Below are 24,962 nucleotides of genomic sequence, written 5' to 3' on the forward strand. Positions count from 1 at the left end.
GAGTTGGACGAATTACAGCATTGTGTGATTTGGGAACCTGCAATTACGGTTCTGGGTTGGTTTTCTGCATTTTTGACCTAGTTGTGCTAGGATTTGGACTGAGTGGCCTTCTACATTGTTGTAGCCCTGTCTTTTAGCTTCGATATGGTGGGTCTTACACCCTCATCCGATAATCGTAGCGCATTGTGTGCCATTACCGCATTAGGAGGCCAAAACTGTTTTTGGTGTTGGGACAAATGAGTTCCATTTCCTGATTTTCTGGTTTGCTTATATGTCTATATATGCATATGAAACCCTATTGGGGTTATGTTTGGCTTGGCTTTATGACGCGTTATCGAGTCTCATTGTACTTGTTTGTATGTTTTAAGGCTTACTTTTATTCCGGTCATTTCCTAGTTAACTTTTACTTTGGGCCTAGTGAATGGCTTTTGGAAATGAGGTGAATTTTGTGTGAGATGTTGGGACTGATTCGAGGAAATAATGAAGCCTTAATGGCTGGAAAAGTAAGAAATTTAGGGGAAGTGCTGCCCGATTTTCTAGGCCGTTTGGTTCTTTTAAGTTGGATTTGCCTTTTGGTAGAAATAAAAGGGCTTTTGGGTTGTTTGCGCCGAGGTCTCCATGTTACCTTTTCGTTTCCAAGAAAATCATGTTTTCCACCCTTGCATTAGTATTTATTTGGGAAGGCGTACGACGTGTAGTCGAGCCTCACTTGTGCATTCCGTTTACTCGATTTTGGATATGAAACCTTCAATTAGTTTACTTTGATTATTTTAGGGTTTCTTGGCGATTAAGGCCAATCTGAAGTGAAAACTTTTGAAGTCGAGCCGGTGAGTGTACCACTCCCCTCCATTGCTGTTTAACTTGATTTCTGCTCTGCAATCTGTTTATTTGTTCGAGACGAGGGTGTACTTTATCACACTCGTTCTCTAGTCTGTTCATGTGCCAATTTCTATGCAAAATTTGAATCTGTTATCTGTGTCTGCATCTGTTCGGATTTCTATGACCTATGAGCTCAATCCTGTGGCTAAGTTATTCGAGTCGGGCCGGCAAGGGCCTGGACGATTAGATAACGAACCACGGTAGTCTGTTCGGGGATTTTGGGTATTGAGACCCTTGATTCCGGGTATACTCGAGTATTACCATTTTGTTCGTTTGAGGTGAGCGGGCCCGGTAAAGGGGTGTTTGGTGGACGGAATTCGGTGTAAAGAGGAGTCTACGGACGTTTTGGTTCTATATACGTTGACGGAGAGTCAACCGGTTTGGATCAAGTACTGCGCTGGAAATTTGGCTCCTGAGAGCCACCCGTATCCTTCTGATTTGAATCATTGGTTCCTTTGCTTTACATCTGGCATGTGTATCTGATTTGTTAAATGTGAAATGCCATGATTTTTCTGCTATATGTTTGGTACCTCATTGAGCGCAAGCTCACCCCTTTCTGTTCCTTTTGTTTTCCTTACAGGAAAATAAACCCTTTTGGTCTGGATTTGACAAATGGCTGCCAAATTGAGCTAGTTGAACATATCTTTTGTATAGCTCATGTAGTAAAACCCTAAGTGTACTTTTGGGGCGTTTTCTCTTTTGATTTGGCAAACCGTGTATATGTATTAACTTTTGAAAACTTTTGTATGTCATTTTGGATTGTAATCGCTAAAGTCCAGATGTGAATGTTTGCGTGCTCTTTCGGTTGGGTTCTGACGGGTCGGTTACTATCATGGCCGACTCCGGATGTCATTTTCTTATTTTGGGTTATGTTGCCATTTTGACTTGGTTGCGCGCATTGGTAAGTTTCGGAACGTATTAGATTGACGTAAACGGATCTGTAGTCCTGGCGAGAGCTGGGCAGGCAGTCCGCTAACCCCTTTGGTTCGCCTTAGGGGAAGGTGGGGCTGTTACAAGTGGTATCAGAGCCTGTTTCGCGTGGTCTCTGCGCGGAGTGAGCCTGGACTAAGTGGTGTTGTGGTCCTAATTTCATGAATATGTCTAAGTGCTCGTTTGAGCATAAGTTATGAACCGGGCATGTGATAAGTGTGTGAATCATTATCATGGGACTCGAGGAAGCTAGGTATGTATGTCGGGTAGGAATCTTTAATAAGGATGGTTTACTCTTGGGACCGGCCGGCTCGAGTTGTGAATTATCTTAGATGGGATTCTTGCGCCCGGATACGAAAGATATGAGGGCCTAGGTTAGAAAGGATTTGGTGAACTAGAAAGGCCATTCCTCGGTGGATCGTTTATGTTTGTACTTGACTTAACTGGTTGTATATATGATAAGGAATTTCGAGGACGAAATTCTTTTAAGGGGGAGAGAGTGTGAGAACTCGTAAATTCCTCTTAATAATTTTCCTAGGGTTTATCCCCTTTAATGGCATGTTTTCTGCATTTTCTGGCTTAGGAAATTTTTCTGGTGAATTTTATGAGTAATTATAGTTTTTAGATGATTTTTCTAGTATCGAATAGATTTTGAGAAACTAAGAGCGTATTTTGGACGTGGGACCCACTAGTGCGAAAAGTTCGAAAAATTTCGGCCAACTAGATTAAGTTTTGAATACTGGAATTATTTTACCGGGTGTTAAGAGATAAGTAGAGGTTGCAATTTGGGTTGATATGAGAGAGACAAGTTAGGTAGATATTTTATTAAAGGTGACAAGTGTCACCATGTGATTGGGCTTACCTTAAGACTTTCTTACCATTGACTTAAATAACCAAAAATGACCCAAAAATCTTCCAAAAATCTTCAAGAAGAGCCGGCCCTCTCTTGCTCTCTTTCTCTCTCTCTTACTCCAAGCATAAGGAAGAAAACACTTCACTCTTGTCCCAAATCATCAAAACTAACCATCCAACCTTGAAATTACTCCATAAAACCTCTTCAATAGCTAAGATAAGGTGGATTTGTGGAGTTGTTTGGAAAGATAAGGTGGTCTATAGCTCTCTCTCTCTTGTTTTAAAGGTAAGTTGTGAAGAACCACCCTCCTTCTTTATTTGATGCTTAAATCATGCTTAGTGATTGTATAAGATGCAAATTTATGGATTAAATCTTGATTTTGGTTGAATTGGTGAAGTTTTATTATTTTTGAGGAATTTTCTGTTTTAATATGAGCATGATTGTGTGGTCATGTATGATGATTGGAAATGATGTTTAATGACTCTAGGAGGTGGGAAAAGTGATTAATTGCAACCAATTTCTGTTTTGGACCAAAAATTGAAAAGTGAGGGTTTTGTGATGAACATTCTGTCCGAATTTTTAGGTCATAGATATAGGCCGAATTGGCCTTTCCTCAAAACATGAAAGTTGTAGGGAATGACATTTTAGAGGTTCCTGAAAAATTTCAGGTCATTTGGATTAGTGTAGAGTGATATATGTCGTTTTTACTGTTGCTGTTCTGGGTGATCAGAATGTGCGAACTGTGATTGTAATCGTCTGTTTTGACTGGAATTGCTTTGGATTTGGATGTTGGTGTCTTCTGATGAAATGTAGCTTGATGTCTTAGCTATCATATTCCTTTGGAATCAATGCATTTGGACCTGTGTAGACTGAGTTGGACGAATTACAGCATTGTGTGATTTGGGAACCTGCAATTACGGTTCTGGGTTGGTTTTCTGCATTTTTGACCTAGTTGTGCTAGGATTTGGACTGAGTGGCCTTCTACATTGTTGTAGCCCTGTCTTTTAGCTTCGATATGGTGGGTCTTACACCCTCATCCGATAATCGTAGCGCATTGTGTGCCATTACCGCATTAGGAGGCCAAAACTGTTTTTGGTGTTGGGACAAATGAGTTCCATTTCCTGATTTTCTGGTTTGCTTATATGTCTATATATGCATATGAAACCCTATTGGGGTTATGTTTGGCTTGGCTTTATGACGCGTTATCGAGTCTCATTGTACTTGTTTGTATGTTTTAAGGCTTACTTTTATTCCGGTCATTTCCTAGTTAACTTTTACTTTGGGCCTAGTGAATGGCTTTTGGAAATGAGGTGAATTTTGTGTGAGATGTTGGGACTGATTCGAGGAAATAATGAAGCCTTAATGGCTGGAAAAGTAAGAAATTTAGGGGAAGTGCTGCCCGATTTTCTAGGCCGTTTGGTTCTTTTAAGTTGGATTTGCCTTTTGGTAGAAATAAAAGGGCTTTTGGGTTGTTTGCGCCGAGGTCTCCATGTTACCTTTTCGTTTCCAAGAAAATCATGTTTTCCACCCTTGCATTAGTATTTATTTGGGAAGGCGTACGACGTGTAGTCGAGCCTCACTTGTGCATTCCGTTTACTCGATTTTGGATATGAAACCTTCAATTAGTTTACTTTATTATTTTAGGGTTTCTTGGCGATTAAGGCCAATCTGAAGTGAAAACTTTTGAAGTCGAGCCGGCGAGTGTACCACTCCCCTCCATTGCTGTTTAACTTGATTTCTGCTCTGCAATCTGTTTATTTGTTCGAGACGAGGGTGTACTTTATCACACTCGTTCTCTAGTCTGTTCATGTGCCAATTTCTATGCAAAATTTGAATCTGTTATCTGTGTCTGCATCTGTTCGGATTTCTATGACCTATGAGCTCAATCCTGTGGCTAAGTTATTCGAGTCGGGCCGGCAAGGGCCTGGACGATTAGATAACGAACCACGGTAGTCTGTTCGGGGATTTTGGGTATTGAGACCCTTGATTCCGGGTATACTCAAGTATTACCATTTTGTTCGTTTGAGGTAAGCGGGCCCGGTAAAGGGGTGTTTGGTGGACGGAATTCGGTGTAAAGAGGAGTCTACAGACGTTTTGGTTCTATATACGTTGACGGAGAGTCAACCGGTTTGGATCAAGTACTGCGCTGGAAATTTGGCTCCTGAGAGCCACCCGTATCCTTCTGATTTGAATCATTGGTTCCTTTGCTTTACATCTGGCATGTGTATCTGATTTGTTAAATGTGAAATGCCATGATTTTTCTGCTATATGTTTGGTACCTCATTGAGCGCAAGCTCACCCCTTTCTGTTCCTTTTGTTTTCCTTACAGGAAAATAAACCCTTTTGGTCTGGATTTGACAAATGGCTGCCAAATTGAGCTAGTTGAACATATCTTTTGTATAGCTCATGTAGTAAAACCCTAAGTGTACTTTTGGGGCGTTTTCTCTTTTGATTTGGCAAACCGTGTATATGTATTAACTTTTGAAAACTTTTGTATGTCATTTTGGATTGTAATCGCTAAAGTCCAGATGTGAATGTTTGCGTGCTCTTTCGGTTGGGTTCTGACGGGTCGGTTACTATCATGGCCGACTCCGGATGTCATTTTCTTATTTTGGGTTATGTTGCCATTTTGACTTGGTTGCGCGCATTGGTAAGTTTCGGAACGTATTAGATTGACGTAAACGGATCTGTAGTCCTGGCGAGAGCTGGGCAGGCAGTCCGCTAACCCCTTTGGTTCGCCTTAGGGGAAGGTGGGGCTGTTACAAAAAGTCTAGACAAAAGAGTTGGAACTGTGACAGCCCCACCTCCCCCTAAGGCGAACCAAAGGGTTCGGCGAACCGCCTGCCCAGCTCTCGCCGGGACTCAGTCGATCACTTCCATCCTCGAGCAAAACCAGATCCAGTCCGTACGAAAAATATGGCAATGATCCAAAAACATAAACGAAACTTATATACATTACCATCTCAAAAGAAGTACAACCGTCGAATATACAAAGGTTCCCAATCCACCATACAACCAGCCCGTGCCAAGCACTAGGGCGAGAACCATTACAAAAAATCAAAAGCTAGACTAGCTAATCTATACAGATCTCTCGTCCTTGCGTGCCTTCCCCTGTTAAGGAAAACAAAACTAAAGGGATGAGCTAAAAGCTCGGTGAGGTTGCGAACACATAATAAAACAATCAAATCCAATACACTAACATGGCATATCACTACTTCACGAAACATTTACAATGGAAAGCGATAAAACATTCATGAAAAGGATACGGCTCACAGGGAGCAATTCATTCGATCATTCATTCATTCTCCTGACATTTTCCCTTATTCCTCCAATCATTTGAAAATTTCATTTTGGGAATAAACCCTCGTTCGTTCGTTCATTTCATTCACCCTCTCCTGGACATTGTCCAGGCCCCACCAACCTCCACCAACCTACAAAGGTAATACTCGAGTATACCAAAACGTTCACCCAGGTCACCATATCGCCCGACCGAGTCCGCTTCTAGCTCGAGTAGATCGGTAACAAGGCGCAGTGGCCAGTTCAGCCAAAAGGCTTACATTCATGCGCAACTAGCATTTCAATTATTAAATCCTTGAAAATTGCACAGTTATTTAGGTCGAGTGCGATAAAGTACACCCTCGCCTAGAAAGCTCGTTTTGGAAATCATTAAAAGCACATGACACGTTATCAATCAATAATACAAGTTATGAAGTCAAGAAGCATTTAACAAACAAGGAACACTCACCTAACTATGCAAAATAACGTGCAAAATATCCTTCTGGATAGAATCCTCAATCACCGAGAAAACCTAAGATTGAACGAGAAAGAATATAGCACAACCAATTAGGTGAAATCGAAGAAACCCAATAAATGATGAGTCAAAAGCATAAAAATTACTTTAAAGAGAAACGGGGCATTTGGACTGATGGTTGGAAATATCTAGGGTTTCATAAACCAAACGCAAAACTAAACTAAAAGGGTTATAAAATTTTGCGGCAAAAAGCACTTGGACCAAAACTAGCCTTCAAGGAAAAATTTCGGCAGCAAATCCCTTGTGTTTACCTATTTTCCAGCCATTAATGGCTTCATTATTTCCTCAAATCAGTCCCAACATCTCATACAGAATAATCTCATTTCCAAAAGCCGTTCACTAGGTTTAAAGTCATTCAAGTACGCAATTTAGCTAGGAAAAAGACTAGATTCCAATAAACACAATAAGACTCGATTACAAGACATAAACCAATGTCAAATACTACCGAAATAGGGTTCCATAAGCATACATAAGCATTATAGGAAACCAGAAAAATCCGAGAAAGATTTAGCTTTAACCCTGAAAAAACAGTTTTTGACCTCATTTTGCGGTAATGGTACCAAAGGCATTACGATTATCGGATGAAGCTGCAAGACCCACCTTTTCGAAGCTAAGAGATAGGGCTACAATATTACAGAAGGTCACTCAACCCAGTTTCGAGTGTAACCAGGTCAAAAATGCAAGATACTACACCAGAATCACAAAAACAGATTCACAGAACGCATTCTAGCGGAAACATCATAAATCAGGCTATCCAAGTCCAAATCCAGAAATTCAAAAACCAGCTGAAATCTAAGAAACAGGGATACATTTCATCAGAAGACCTCAACAACCAATTCTGAAGAAATTCCAGCCAAAACAACCAATTACAGGCGCAATTCTTACATTCGGATAAAACCAGAACAGCAAGGGTAATTTTGACTTTTCTCATTCTACGCTACTCCGATTGACCTGAAATTGTGTAGGCACCTCTAAAATGTCATTACCTACAACTTTCATGTTTTAAGTCAAGGCCAATTCGGCCTCTAACTAGGAGATATAAATTCGGGCAGAATGTTCCCTAACCAAACCCTAACTTTCCAAAATTTCTTCCAATTCAGCAATTGTTTGCAATTAACCACTTTTCCACCTCCTAGAGTCATTATATACCATTTCCAATCATCATGGATTGCCACACAATCATGTTCATATTAAAACAGAAAAATCCCCAAAAATAATAAAACTTCATCACTTCAACCACAAATCAAGAAATAATCCATAAACTTGCATCTCATACTACTACTAATCATGATTTAAGCATCAATTAAGGGAGGAGGGTGGTTCTTCACTACTCACCTTAGAAACAAGAGAGAGGGAGCAATAGGTCCTCTTAGCTTTCCAAATAACTCCACAAATCAACTCACTAACACTAATTGAAGAGGTTTTATGGAGAAATTGCAAGTTTCAATGGTTGGTTGGATGGATTTGAGCTAAATGGAAGCAAAACTTGAAGAGTTTCTTTCTTTCTTTTTGAGAGAGAGAGTCGCCCAAAGAAGAGAGAAAAATGGTGAATTTTTGGTTAATTTTGTGATTTATTTGGTCAATGGTAAGAAAAGGAATAGTAGTCTTACAAGTCACTCCAATCAAATGGTGACACTTGTCACCTCATTTAATGCTTGCCTAACTTTTGTCTCCCTCATACCAATCCACTTAGCATCCTCTACTTATCTCTTAACACCCGGTAAATTAATTCCAGTATGCAACACTTAACCTAGTTAGCCGAATTTTTTCGAACTTTTCGCACTAGTGGGTCCCACGTCCGGTATACGCTCTTAATTTCTCAAAAACTATTCAATACTAGAAAAATCATCTAAAAACTATATTTACTCATAAAAATTATTTTTCCAATTTTTCAAATAAATAAAATGTGGAAAAACGTGCAATTAAAAGAAAAAAATAAAACCTAGTACTAAAAAAATTTACGGGCTCTCACAGGAACCCTATTACATGAGTACACAAAAGAGAAATTCCTCTGAATCTCACTTCAAGCACAAATCCTGTTAAGGAAAACAAATCTACAGGGTGAGCAAAACGCTCGTGAGGCCAAGAACACACATACAGGCACGTAGTTCAAGTAACACCCCCAAATTAATCAATTTACAACAATAACCATTCAATAAAGAGCACTTTACTAAAAAGTAAACAGAAACAATTCAAGGATATAGGAGCTCTCAGGAGCTATTTTCCACTTGCACGATCAGGAACCTCCACGCGTTGACATTCCGTCAACCAGGTAGGTTTAATCCGTAGAAACATCACTTACACTTCCCCTTCTCAACCTTACATACCAATTAATTCCTCAATTAACTTTTCTTTATCTACTATTGATCATTCTTAATTCTCCAATATTAATACACTCCCGATTCAAGTATAGCATCGAAAAACGTGTACTCGTTATTCCGAGCTAAATGAATTTTACTAAATTGAATTTTCCAACAAAACGCTTTAAAATATAAAAGAGGTGTTGTTCCATATAAATGGATCTATAAATGGTCGAAATAAATAATTCGGAGAAAATGAGTAAATAAATATTTAAGTAAACTTGTGATATTCAATAAATAAGAAAATTTTCGGGTCCTCACACATATTCCGTTGGGTTATACTTAAGTTTGAAAACTAAACAATTGTAAGTGTGAAATATTTTGAAATTCTTTAATTATGTATTGAAGTTATTTGAAGTATTCCGAGTTTTGAATTGTGGATTGTATCGAGTCCTGGCGAGAGTTGGGCAGGCGTCACGCGGATACCCTTTGGTTCGCCTTAGGGAGAAGTGAAGGCGTCACAGTTGGTATCAGAGTTTAGGCTTTAGATCTTTGTAGTGTATCTTAGACTTAAAAGTTTAGGATGCCGGACTGTGGGATTGGTTTGAAAGTTAAGTGACCGCTTGTAAGGATGAAAATCAGAACCGCTTCGCGTAGTCTGTGCATGGGGTGAGCTTGGGCGAAGTGGTGTTATGGTCCTTATTATGTGAATGAGTAAAGGCTTAAGTACTCTTCTAGAGTATAAGCTGTGAATCATGAATGTGATAGGTATAAACCCCCTTTGTCTTGATATTTGGGAAAAACATTTGGTATGTATGTTGGGTAGGAATCTCAAATGTGATGATTTACTCTTGGGAACTGGCCAGATCGAGATGTGAATTATCTTATTTCGGATTCTTATACCCGAGTACTCAAGCGTTGAGGACAATGCTAAGGACTTGAGATCTCCATTTGAGGGGAATAAGAATGAATCGATATTTCACGTAAATAGTTACAAGAAACCGATAGGTGAAAAAGATGGCACAATAATTAAGAGCGAGAGGTGAAAAAGATCGTGGCCTAGAAGATGCTTGTGTTGGGGTTAAAGTTGAACATGTTAAGGAATGGGGATCATTTAGTTCCAATTAAACTAGTGAAGCACTACTTGTGATCTTTCGTAGTGGGACGATGGGAGTAGCACTTAAGAGTTTGTGCCTTAGAGATGGATGCACTTTTGATAATCACTTATTCATTTTTGTTTATTGACTTTGACTTGGTATGTACTTTACTGGGCTTATTTGTGACCTCTTGATTCATATTATGACATTTGATATATGTAAAGATTCATGCTTCTAATTCTAAATGTATTTGTAACTTGCATATGCTTTAAGTTCTTCTATGCCTAATTATTCCTTTTCTTACGCCTATAGACTTATATTAAGTATGGCTAGGCAAGAGCAATGAATGGGTTGTGGTGTGGGTTTAGGCAACCCGCACTCTTGAGAAAGAATGATGACCGGTCTTGTGTAATTCAATGGGATTTTAGTGATAGATATGAATCGGAAATGAACGAGAAGATTAGACCTACTAGTGATATAAAAGATTGATCTAGTTGGGTGCCTAGAGAGGTTCTCCCCTGTGCAATTTTAATAATTGTTCTACCGTATCTTGTGGTTGGTCCTATGGACATGTTTCAACCTTTTATGAATGTTCAAACTTTCAAAGTATTCGTTGGTTATTTGTGAAGTGACTTGAACTCATTACTTATCTGCTGTACTTTTAAAAAAAAAAACCCTCGTTTTTGCCTCGCATATTATGATTGACTTGATTTTAACAAAAATTTGAGTGGTTATTTGGGACCAAAGAAATCCGGTTATTTCTAAAATTGTTAATTTTGGAGATCGAATGCCAGTAAATGATTTTTGGACAAATTGAGTCGAAGATTTTGGTAAAGTTAGTTTTCTATTGAAAATATATCTTCCTATTCGAGTTTCGAACCATCAGATGGAATCATTTAACTAGACCTTTAATTGACCCTAGAGTTGATTATTCTTGTGAAAACCCTATTTTCGGGAGTGGTACAAGTAAAGTGTGATTGTTGCCCTATAGTTTGGAGGGTAGGAGTCCTATGAAGAAATCAGTGCTTAATTGTTAGTGAAAATTATAGAAGTTATGAATTTTGGTAGATCTAGTGGACCTGGCAAATAAGGGGTACGATATTATCGTAAGTGTGAATTTCGAGAATGAAATTCTTTTAAGGAGGGGAGATTGTGAGGACTCGAAATTTTCTTATTTTAATTTATTTTACTGGCTTAATTAATTATTTACTCATCCGATCTCTCTAAATATTTTATTCCAACCTTTTTAGACCCAATTACATGAAATTTTGCTTACATATATTTTTAAAATGACTTGTTTTGAAAATTAATTTTTGGAAAGCTAGATTAGTGAGAATAGCGAATATGCATTTGGAGATAATAACCGATTTGAGAGTACAATAAGTTTGGAAAATTGGAGACTTGTACATTAGCCTTGAAATAGGTATTTTTATGTTTAAGTGCTCAAGTGATTAGTTATACTATCGTCACAAGAATTTCTTGAAAAATTTATCGCGCACAAATCGGAAGTACGCGTTTTCACGCGTGCGATTAATTAAGGGACTTTAGACCTTTATTTTTAGACTATTAAGAGTGAATAATAATAGTATGAATGAAAGTACATTAGAGGTTTAGTACATAAGTGAAATAAACCGGAGAGAAAACGAGCACGAAACGCGCGCGTGCGCGCGGAAAAAGAGTTGACCTTTGAATCAATGAGAGCCACACATTTTGGTTTCTCATGGGAGCATCACACTAGATTAAAACCCTCCACATGATTACCTCAATTGGTGCCTCTTTTGCTCCCATTTCAGCGTGCAACAACAAGGGACAAGAACCAAACTTGCTCATCAAATTTCTTCTCCAAATCTTCATCAATCCTTCACCATTTCACCTCAAATTTTAACCACACTTAACTAACCACTTGGAGATTCACTTAGGCAAGGAGAAGAGCTTCATTTCCACGGTTTCTTGGAGCTTTCTTGTGGCCAAAAATCTGACCTTTAGCATCTAAGAAGGCATGTGGCAATCAAGCCCTTAAATCTTGTCTTATGGAAGTAGTAAAGCATATATAAGCTCATGCATGCATGTGGGTAGCTTGTTTATATTGAAAAAATTGTTGTATGGGCTCTATGAACTCCCACTTGGATTGGATGGATTGATTTGATAAATGATGATGCTATTAATATTGGTTTAGTGCTTAAATTAGTGGATTAATGTTGGGTTGTTGGTAAAAATTCAAGGAAGGTGCAATGAACAAAAGTGACCATTTTACCCTGCCATGTCCGTGCACTTTGGTGCGAAATTTTGAGGTTCTAATGACTTTTTTGTGATGTATACATATTATATGAATGGTGTAGAAAGTTTCATTGAAAAATAACATGATTTGGTTGGCCAAATGATGTGTTTTCGGAAATCAGCAAAACTAAAAATTTTTCCCGTAACTGCTATGGCAGTGTTCTTGTTTTGGCTATAACTTTTTACTCCAATGTCGAAATCGAGTATTGTTTGCGGAAATGGAAACTAGACATTCCCATCTTTCCAACGGTATAAAACACACATTCTGGTTCTTCTTGAGTCGTCCATACCAATAGATTAAGCATGACTGTCCTGTTTCACGTATACACTGGGAGCTCTGTTTTGAGCAGCAAATTGATGTTCAAATGTGAGCTAGTTGTGGACAAATTTTGAAAACGATTTATTCTAAGAAATTGTAGCCTTATGAATCTAGTTTTCAATGCTACCAACCACACTCAATTATGAGTTGAATTGAGTGATTTATGACCAGAATTCAAAACTGACTTTGTGGGAGAAAACCCTCATGTTGGACAGATTTGTAACCAATTTTGATTTGAGACTTGCTCTTCAAAATTCTTGGTTTAAATCACCTACCAAATGTATCTTGGATCCTTATTAAACCTAGTTAGCATAAATGAGACATGTTTTAAGCATTTTATTGGCCAAAGGTTTGAGAAAAAGAAAACTAGTGGTGCAAGGCAGCTTTGCCTTGGAGATTTAGAAACTTTGATGGTTTTGTTAACCATCTTCCCGAATGAATTTTCCTATGAAATTTTGTAGAGGAATAGCCCTTATATGGTAGTATAATACTGCTAATTTCGGTGTCATTCCAAGTCCATTTCAATGCTTAACCAAAGTCCCAAAGTTTGTGATTTGAACCTGAAAAATTGCCTAAAAGTTTCAATTTTTCAGCAACTTTGAGCTACTATATCTTGGTGCTCAAAACTCCGATTCTTGTTCTGCTTGTTGTGTTTTAAACTTTGTTTATGACTCTAATTGTGTTCTAAATTTCAGAGGCTGGTTCACATTGTGTAAATTTTGCAGAATTTCCAAACATTGCTGAAAACCAACCCCAAAATTGTCTCGCAAGCCAAAATAGCAATTTTGACATAAATTTTGAGTACCTTCCGTTAAGAATCATGGAAACGTGTCTTCTAAAAACTTTTAGCACTTTGGAAGTAGTTTCCAACGGTCCCAAGTTTTCCAATTTTGGACCTATAGAGAGTGAGATCTGATTTTTCAAATTTACTTGCCGAATCTGAAATTTCCGAACTTAAAGGAAATTGAGGGTTTCGAACTCTCCATTTTCCTCCGATATTGCTAGACCATTTTACACTTGATTTCAAAGGCGAAAATCAGATTTCTCTTGTATTTTTGAAACCCACTTCCGAGCCTCAATTATAAATAATTAAGGTTCAATTCATGAATTCTCCTTAGATTGTACACTATTACAACCTTCTTTGATAAGTAGGGGTTCTAAGTGATAGTGTATAATAATTGATGGTTATTTGCTCAGGCGCCCAAGGAGACCTTCAAGAGGAATTCGAAATGGACGCCTAAACACTTGTTTGCGTACTTACTCACTTGTTCTGAATAGGTGTGTATTCCATATAGGAGTATGTAATTTGAATAAGTCTATGACATGCTTATCCCATAGTCATTAAGTGTTAAGTATTTACCACACTCATGCATATCTAAGTAAGGTATACTTGAATTATTAGATATGAAATGCTTGAAAAGCATATTTACGTGACTACTTGAACTACTCGATATGAAATGCTTGAAGAGCATATTTACGTGACTACTTGAATTACTAGTTATGAAATGCTTGAAGAGCATATTTACGTGACTACTTGAACTACTCGATATGAAATGCTTGAAGAGCATATTTATGTGACTACTTGAACTACTCGATATGAAATGCTTGAAGAGCATATTTACGTGACTACTTGAATTACTCGACATGAAATCCTTGAAGAGCATATTTATTTAATATGTCTATCAATTAACCGTGACTACTTACTGTTAACCGTTAACCGTAATTACTTACCGTTTATCAATTTACTTGATTACCTGCTTACGTGATTACTTGACTACTTGATTACTTGATTACCGTAAATTATATATTCATATGAAATTGTCCACCATTTTAAGGCGAGTGTATACTTTATCTCACTCAACCTACTAAAATGATAAATTTTTACCGTTCATCGGTTTACTTGATTACTTGTGCATGTTGTAAGCTCTAAACTGAACTGGGCCCTGCCATTGGTTACTAACCTACTCGAGCCAGGACTGGGCTTGGTCGGGTAGGTTGGAACCCTGAGCCATCGTTTCAGAATACTCGAGTACTACCACTGGAGGGATAAGGTGATGACCAGACAAACCGAGGGGATCCGGAAGTTATATGGTGCAGATGACCGACATGGTTCCACTGGAACACCGTATCCTTCAATGTGTGTTTATTTTGCATAGAGATAACTATTTCGTGCAAATGTGCCAACGTGCAAATCTTGACTCATACCTGTGACATGCTCAAATTACTCGTACCATGATAATTGTCTCATGTTAATGTGTCATGCCTGTGATATGGTCAAAGTACTCGCATAATGATAATTGTCTCATGTTCATGAGTCAACGTGCAACCCCGAACCATACATGTGGTATGCTCAATTACTTGATTTATTATAACTGCTAGAGTGTCTTGGAACCTCGCTGGGCTGTGTAACTCATCCCACGTTTTTGTTCTCTTTAACAGGGTTCGAAACCTAGAGTGCTCGTGAATAGTACTAGATAGCTTTCTTTTGAAAATTTTAAGTTGTATTATAGCAGATGGTTATAGTACATATTCCGTTGGGTTGTACTTAAGCTTGAAAGTTAAATAATGGTAAGTGTGAAATATTTTGGAGTTCTTTAACTATGTATTGAAGTTATTTGAAGTATTCCGAGATTTGAATTGTGGATTGTATCGAATCCTGGTGAGAGTTGGGCAGGCGTCCCGCGGATACCCTTTGGTTCGTCCTAGGGAGAAGTGGGGGCGTCACAACTTTAACCTTGATTCTTCTTCCTGAACTATCTCGAGTCCTTGTACCTCCCAGAAAGATGGAAGCTTATGGTTTCTTCCTCCAAAGGCTATCCACCAACACCTTTAATCTTCCTTAGTTAGCACTTTCTATGGAGTAGTTTGCAAATTTGATGGTTGAAACACAAGATTCAAGCACAAAATTGAGGTGGAAGATGAACTTTTCTCTCTTGTTTTTCCCTCAAGGGTTCGGCCAAGCTAGGTGAAAAATGAAGACAATTTTGGTCAATTTTTGGTTTAGTAAAGTTAAGGAAGACTTGATCAAAGTCTAACATCCAATGGTTTCGCGACACTTGGCTCTTTTAGAGTTTGATCTCATCTCTGTCTTCCAAAGGTTAATCTATCTAGCTAATCTCTAATTGTCCCTTAGCACCTTATAAAATAACATCCTTTATGCAAAATTTCACCTAGTTGCCAAAAATTTATCGCACTTACCGCACTAGTGGGTCCCATGTCCATAATGCAATTTAAACTTAACATGAACTAACTTATATCAAGAAAATGATTTACAAACTTGACTTATTTATAAAAATATCGAGGAAATTAGAGCAATAATATAAAGTAAAGAAAATGCATTCAAAGAATTAAATTAAAATATTAGATAATTTTCCGGATCCTCACACAATCTCCTCCTTAACAGAATTTCGTCTTTGAATTCTCTCCTTTGCTCACAAAACTTGATTCTACAATGTTTCCTTCCACTTTTCAAGAGTTTCTCCTAACTCATGCCACTACTACAATCTTACCTAGAGAGAAAATCTTAATAACACAATGGCCAAATCACCATGTTAAGAAAAATCAGTGAAGATATCAAAAGGTAAGAAGTGACACAAACTTTAATCTCGATGAAAAGAAGAGTTAAAACTTGATTACTATTCCTGCTAATTCTTAAACTTATACACTGTATGTTGACAAATCACCGATAATATAAGGTCTCTCTCATCTTTACAATTGTATCACGAGACCCGTATCACCCTCTCAAACCAAAATTTCTTCCTTTTGAACCACAATCGAAGAATTTTCGCTTAATTTCAAGACTAAATTATAGCAAAAATTCATGGATAAGGATCCAATACTGCCCAACCACCAATATTTAATATCACTCCTTAAACAATCAGGTACCAAGTTCACTGTTTCTAACGGGAATACATCTTACTACATAAAAATTTCACTACGCCTAGTCCAATAATTACAACTATTTCAAGCAAAACCTCACTAATGGCTAACTTTGACTATTACAACTGCTTCACCATCATGAAATTCATTTGTCTTGGACCTTGATGTCCAAGTTGGCCACATCTAAAACATGCACCAATTTTCAATTAACATATTCCCGTGTGAATTTTGTTACGTGTTTCACACTTAGTAGTTACGCATCTTTTCTTAAAGTGTCCATTCTTTCTCTTCTTTCTCTCTTTATCCTTCATAGCAAATTCATCTTCGCAAATCTCTTTACGTTTCCATTTAGTATCATGAGAACTTCTTTCACGCCATTTTCTCTTGATTATTAGAAATGTCTTGAAATGCTATTCGGCTAGGTGAATGCACTAATTCAAACTTATTCCGCACCTCTTCCGGAATCCCTTCGTATTTCTTTTTCAATTCTATGTTCTCGTGCAGCAGCTCAATTTTTTCCAAGTATTCTTGTTCCCATCGTCCTTCCCAATGCTCAACTAATCTGTTTTGGAGCTCTATTTCCTTTCGAAGAATCCCTATTTCCTTATATATATCAACCAAATTTGTCATGTCGCCGATTCACTTAACTGAAATGACATCTTCCCAGGCAAATCAAAGGATCAGAATAAGTAACTAATTATAATTGGAAACTCTAGTCATATAACTTTTAACTTCATTCACTCCCAATCCAACCACGGAAGATTAAATTTAGATATTCTAAAATGAGATATACGAGAAAGTAGAACATAGTTAGGACAACATCTTAAGATACTATGTCACTTATCACTTATGTACATAACAAAATCTTAAAGCATGTTTCGTATATCAAAAGTTCCACACCCTATCTCAAACTTTTGCATATAGGTATAGAACCCAAATTCTTTTTCTCAATTTCCCATACATAATTCCAAAACTCTTGATCTCGACATGATAATAACTAAGCCAAGTCCATACTTTGACATTAATGGATAGGTATCAAAGAAATATAGGTAAGGGTAGTTCATCGAGGACCAAGCTGCAGGTATCAGATTTCATAAGAGGGGTAGAAATACCTATATAGTTGCAGATAAACTGTCTCAAAATTAAGTAAACACTTATCAAGTCCTCACGGTCATAGAAGAAGGAAACAGGTCTTCGGTGCTAATTTTCCAATGTATATTACAATCTAGCCATCATCTATTGAAATTCTAACCAGACTATTACTCGATTAGTCTATGGTAACACTCCTAGATCTAATCCACTTGATCAGTCCAATTACTAGGTCAAATATTAGAATCTTCTGTGCCTTGTCCTTTGCCATCAAAACTTACCTCAAGTGCAATCAAAATACAAACCTTTGTTCTAGTACTCTCCACTTTTGGTATTCAAGTACAAGAATCCAAAACAAGATAATTCACAACTCGAGCCGGCCGGTCCTAAGGGTAAATCACCCATATTAGAGATTCCTACTCCTACCTGAAGTATATATTCATCTTTCCCAAATATCATGACAGAGGATTTACACTTATAACAGTCATGATTCATAACTTACGCCCAAGAAGAGCACTTTGTCCTTCACACTTGCCCACATAGTCGAGACCATAACACCACTTGACCCCAAGCTCACCCCACGTAGAGACCACGCGAAGCAACTCTAATACCACCAGTGACAGCCCCACCTCCCTCTAGGGCGTACCTAAGGGTTTGGCGGACCGCCTTCCTAACTCTTGCCACGACTGAAGCACGTATCATTAAAATTTACAAATAAAATCTTCAATAAAAAAATTTTAATTACAACCTTTAACATATACACTCATGGACCTCCAACATCCATACGATCTATAAATACTATCAAAGAATCAGACTTACAAAAAAAAATGAAACCAAACAAGCTGACTAGACATCTATGAAACATTCGCTTGAGCAACTAACAAACTTAGAAGAAATCGAGACCTTCCTCAATTCAATCTCTCATGTTCTTATCCCTATAAGAAAAATAAATGGCATGGAATGAGTTAAAAATCCTGTGAAATTCCAAGTAACCAAGCAGGTAAAATACTAGGCAAGATACCATACCCAAATATCAAGAAACAAGTCAAATTCAAATAGATTATGACCCAACATATAGTTAAACAAGTAGCCAGATAGATCATGCAAAATTGTACAGTGAAGAACACATTCACAGCAAAGGATATAGGTTACTCTCAAAAGTAAGTTCTACAGTAACTTGATCAAGGTCCGTTGACTCTCCGTAAATCAGCAAAGTATAACGTCCGCAAATCTCAACTTTACACCAATTTCTGCCCATCGATCAATCCCCTACCGGGTCCAAACATCAAAAAAATACCCAAGTTTCGTCGATCTCCTCGACCAACCCCTTGCTGGCTCGATTCAACCAACTAACTGTAGGTTGGACTTATAGTCACAGATATACAGTAATTCATGATATGGTTTATAGCCCCAAGTATTTAGTAATTAGTAATGGAGTCGTTGGTTGTTATCCAACGCTCACGCAGTAAATGATTAGAGACCTTAGTTGTCATTTAACGCTCCATATTCAGAAATATCAGAGTTCATGTAATGGATTCCAGTTAGGAGTAAACAGGTTAAGAACTTGTCCTTTACCCAAGATTTTCTAACTTACCTGACCGCTCTGAGGCTAGTCTAAAGCAAGAGATCCAACGAGAGCTCAGTTCAGCCGTTGCTGACCTACATTCACGCATACGCATGAGTAACCCTATTTACCACTTATCCGATGTCTCGGATAGGGTTCAAAACGCAGTTCAACCGCTACAAAAGAGATGTAGTTCGTCTATAATTCAACCGCTACAAGAGGGTAGTAGCCGATCTACTATTCAACCGCTACAACAGAAATGTAGCCGGTCTACAGTTCAACCGCTACAAGAGGAATGCAGGCGATCTACAAACATACACATAAACATTCAAGTCCACATGTAGGATCAATTAATTCAAATTCATGCAGGTCGAGGGCGAATAAGGAAACACTCGCCTCGCCATAATCAAGTCATAAGTAATGTCCAACACTTCACATTCTCAAGTATTCCAAGTATTTCAAGTCAATGTACAAGTCATACACAAATCAAGTTACTTGTTCATGCATGAAATAGATATCCAGTGTTTAGCTGAGTCAGGTTAATTGAGTGTACATAAGAGCACACTCGCCCAAATAGGTTCAAGTCACAAATAAGCTCAGTCTAGCATGTTTCAAGCATTTCAAGTTTTTCTAGTCACAAATAAGCTCAGCATGTCATGTTTCAAGCATTTCAAGTATCTCAAGTCCAAACAGTTGAAAATTGGGAGGTTATGAAAACCTGATCAAACAAGAATACTGAAGTAAAACTACAGAAATCAGAAATTTTCTCACCAAATCTGGCTACCTATCCAGCCAAATATTGGCCAGATTCAAGGCTGGATTGATAGGAAAGATTTGAAAATCTTTGATGCTCACTGCCTCAAATCCGGCCAGAAAGTTTTCTGGCCAAATTCTGGCCACATTTCAGTTATAACAAACGGCCAGTACATGCTTTAACAGAATATCAAAAGTTTAATCGAGTTAGGTCAAGTGCGACAAAGTACACACTTGCCTATGAGACGATAAATCAGGTACCTAGCAACTTCTAGCAACAATAAGCATGTAATAGACAGTTGGAACACTTACCAATCAATTGCAACCCTTCACTTTAACTCTGGTTCGTCTTCTTGAACTATCTCGAGTCCTTGTACCTCCAAGAAAGATAGAAGTTTAGGGTTTCTTCCTCCAAAGGCTATCCACCAACACCTTTAATCTTCCTTAGTTAGCACTTTCTATGGAGTAGTTTGCAAATTTGTTAATCGAAACACAAGATTCAAGCAAAAAATTGAGGTGGAAGATGAACTTTTCTCTCTTGTTTTTCCTCTCAATGGTTCGGCCAAGCTAGGTGAAAAATGAAGACAATTTTGGTTTAGTAAAGTTAAGGAAGATTTGGTCAAAATCCAACATCAAATGGTTTCGCGACACTTGGCTCTTTTAGAGTTTGATCTCATCTCTTTGTCGTCCAAAGGTTAATCTATCTAGCTAACCTCTAATTGTCCTTTAGCACCTTATAAAATAACATTCCTTTATGCAAAATTTTCCCTAGTCGTCAAAAATTTATCGCACTTACCGTACTAGCGGGTCCCACATCCATAATACAATTCAAAGTTAACATGAACTAACTTATACCAAGAAAATGATTTATAAACTTGACTTACTTATAAAAATATCGAGAAAATTAAGGCAATAATTTAAAGTAAAGAAAATGCATTCAAATAATTAAATTAAAATATAAGATAATTTTTCGGGTCCTCACACTTGTGCTATAGGGAAAAAGGTGACATAAAAACAGTGATTGACATCTATTGCTCTGACCATAAAAAAAAATTTATGCTTACTGTTGCGTAATAAGTTGTTATTGAATCATGAGAAAATGAGTCTAAAACGATGACCTATTATCTAACATTTCATTTCTATTTAAAGACGAAAGACAATAAACAGCAATAATCAATCAAAAATATTACATTATTGGGAATAATATTTCAAAAAAATGAAAATGCAAATGTTTAAAGAATAAACAGTACCGAAATTTCTAATTTGATACGAACGACATTTTAATCGGTGTAGTTGGGATTTTGTCCTTCGAATTTGATGTGAGATTTCTCTTTTGTCAACACAAAGTTGCTGAAACTTTTTGAACTGCTGTGTGGAATCGTTGCGGTGTACATTTCGTTTTGTAAACAAATGTTTCCTCCTTTGCAATCTGGAGAGTTTGAAATTTAGCTGTCGTTGAAATGCTTGTAGGCGGGCATGTTCCATAGTGAAATTAGGTTAAGAGCTAAGATGGATACCATAAAAAAGTTGAAGGAGATAATAAGTTCTTGGGAAAAATGCAAGAAAGTTCTCTTAATTGGAGTGAGCACGCAAGAAAGTTGAATGAATATGCTATGTTTGGAGGACTTTTAATTGGAGTGGAATTCTTAAATTGGAGGACTCTTAATTGGAGTGGAAAAGTGGAGGAAATGTAGGGAAAACGTGAGCATGATTATAGAATTTTTAGGAGCGGTTATAGGATTAGTTAAGAGATAAACATTTCTTAAATTGAAGGACTCTTAATTGGAGTGGAAAACGTGGGAGAAATGTGGAGAAAATGTGAGCATGATTATAGGATTTGTAGTATAGTCAATAACTTGATAGTATACTCAAATCACCGATGAGGTAAAGTTTGCCTAAATAAGTTTTACAGTGTCCTGATTCCTTGCAAAAAAAAAAAAACTGCTAAATAGTCCTAATTGGCATTGCAAGTTATGGCAACGTGCCAGTGGCATCTAGTCCTAATTTTTTTGGGGTCAAAATCTTGTCCTAATTGGTTCTGTTGTTTCTTGATCATGTTGTATACTTCCGAATGCTATTTAGCGTGTAATAATTGATAATGACTTATTCTATTCTTTCATGGTATTGGACAGGCGAAAACCACACCAGAAGTGTAGTAAATTTACTATAAACTCCTAATATTATCTCCCCTAATTTTTGTATACTTCTTAAAAAATTTAAACTTTTGTCAACAATAGGCTAGTCACGCAAATAAAAAAAAAAAGGGATTGGTCACACATCTCATTCTTTGTCCTAAAGAACTCAATTTAGTAAATTTCTTAGAATAATGGTGAAAAAAATCATAACAATGGAGGAACTCGGGTTTGTTTCTTTTTTTTTTTTTGGGATCTTAAATAGCCCTATTCATTTTTAAAAAATAAATAAATTGGCCATCTTACGTTCATTAAGAGAGGAAAAAAATTTTGGTCAATGCACATGGATGTCCGGCCATCCTAAAGGGAAAAAAAAACAATTGTTCCGTTCTTGCGATTTTTGTAGGGTTAAATATAGTAAACCCCTTAACTTTACATTTAGTTGCACTTTACCCCCACAACTTTATATTTAGTTGCACATTTGTGAATTTTTTGAAACGTGATTGTAATTTGGAAAGCTCATTTGTAGGGGTGGTTATAGGATTAGTTTAGTGATAAATATTTCTTAATTATAAAAAATGTAAAATTGTATTAAAATAGAATACGAATGAGCATTTGTCTTTAATTAAGGGGTATAAAGGATTTAAAGTATAAATAACAAACTATAAACGGTTTATGAAGTAGATAGTAGAAAAGTTTTAAATTTTGAATTTGACTGGTGATAGGGTTAGTTGTAACCCACTACTTTTTATGTATTAAAATAAATACAAAAATTTAGAAAAAATAATGAGAAGTTTGGAAGCCATTGAGAGGCTCTCTCCTAAAAATCCACTCTGCAATACATATAGATATAGATTCTTCTAGATGTCATGACATTCCCTCTCCCCTTATTCTCCCTTCCCTATTATTGTTCACGACTCATTTCACCACTTATCTATTATCCTTTTGATGCCACATCATCCTCTCTCCTCTTACGATCTCCCTTTCATGTCATCGTTCACAACTCATTTTACTACTTATCTATCATTTTTAAACATATTCAATGCCACTATGAAAAGATACCAGAAATTTTTTAAAATACCCCAAAAATACCATGTACCAAGATTTTAAAAGAACATGTCCATTGTGAAAGTTTTCTAAAAGTATCCTAAAAGCAGCCCATCAAAATGGAGCCAAACTTTGCACATTTTTTTTAAAATTTTCATTCCTAAACTAATTTTTCGTAATACCGATATCCCTTCCATATTATCATTCACAAATCATTTTACCACTTACCTATCATTTTAAAACATATTCAATGCCAACTATGAAAAATATCAAAAAATTTTCAAAACACCCTAAAAATACCACATCCAAGGATTTTAAAAAGAACATGTCCATTGTGAAAGTTTTCTAAAAAAATCCTAAAAGTAACCAATCAAAATGGAACCAAACTTTGCACAATATTTTTGAATTGTTGTTCCTAAACTAATTTTCGTAATATCAATGTCTTCAATTAGAATTTCAAACTTTAAGTATTTTAATATCATTAAATAATTTTAGCCTTTTTTAACCCTTCCCACAACCCCTATCTCACCATTTTCATACTTCCTTATTCCTTGCCCCCACACTCTATCTCCTTTATATCTACATCCCCGAATGCAAATCATCCTTTCTCTAGATACTATCTCTATGGAGCCAAATTTTGCAGATTATTTTGAAATTATCCTTTCTAAACTAATTTTCATACTATCAATATGCCATCAGTTTAAATAAAAACTTTAAGTCGAAACAAAATTTTCTTTTTGATTTCTTTAGTCATAACTATAACATAATTTTAGTTTCCAATGCTTAAAATAAGAACAAGTAAAATTATTATGTTTCTTTCCTATGCTTAAACAAATTTAACAATTCTATGCTAGTTTGGAGTTAAAATTGAAAGCCATGCGTTTTGGGGTGAGACTCTGTGTGAAGCATGATATTATATCAGTTCACTTGGAATCTGACTCTTTGCTTTTGGTGTGAATATTTCATGGTGAGATTACTATTCCATGGTTTTTGATGCATGAATTTGAGGAGTTGGTGGCTTTGAGGCATTGTTTTGCATGGGGTTATGCACTATTACCGAGAAGCTAATAGGCCTGCTGATAGGTTGGCTAACTTTGGAGCTGATTATGGTGTCGACAAGGTATATGAGTCGGTTGCACAACTCCCGAAGTTGGCTAGAGGTGATGTTCAAATGGATTAGCTTAGGGATCCTTTCTGTTCGTGTGCTTAGGTCATGAATTGGTTATTCATGTCTTATGATTAGTTCCTGAAACTCTTGGAAGTAAGGTGAAGTCTCGCTCCTTGTATTTTCCTTTTTACAGTATTAAAAAATGTTGCTTATTAAAAAAAATTCTAATAGTATGAGCAAGGTCTAGTTATATATATAACTTAGGTCTAATTTTAGTTATAAGTCAGGGTGTGAGGATTTGAAAATTATTTTATATTTTATTTTACTTCTTTGAATGCATTTCCTTTACTTTAATTTATTGCCTTAATTTCCTAGATTTTTTTTATAAGTGAGTCAAGTTTTCAAATCATTTTTCTTTTATATGTTAGTTCATGTTAAGTTTGAAGTGTATTATGGAAGTAGGAACCACTAATGTCGTATGTGCGATAAATTTTTGAAGATTAAGAGAAGTTTTGTACAAAGGGATATTATTTTATAAGATGCTAAGGGATAATTAAAGGTTGGCTAGATATTATAGCCTTTGGAAGACAAAGAGATGAGGATTAACTATAGTGAGCCAAGTGTCGCACAAGGCATGGCTCTTTGACTTTGACTAAGATTTTTCTTAACCTTTTATTAACAAAAAATTTGGCCAAAATCCTATTATCTTTCCTCCCCCTTTGGCCATCTTTTTGAGCTACGAAAAAGAGAGAAAACTTCAACTTTCAACCACCAAATCTTGCTTGAATCTTGAGTTTTAACCTTTCATCTTGCAAACTACTCCATAAAAGGTGACATCTAAGGAGGATTAAAGGCTTTGGTGGAGTGATTTGGGAGAAAGAAGCACTTGGCTTCCATTTCTTCTTAGGGTATTAAGGTAACTAT

Source organism: Coffea arabica, chromosome 7e, assembly GCF_036785885.1.
Source record: "Coffea arabica cultivar ET-39 chromosome 7e, Coffea Arabica ET-39 HiFi, whole genome shotgun sequence".
In the NCBI taxonomy this organism is placed as follows: domain Eukaryota; kingdom Viridiplantae; phylum Streptophyta; class Magnoliopsida; order Gentianales; family Rubiaceae; genus Coffea; species Coffea arabica.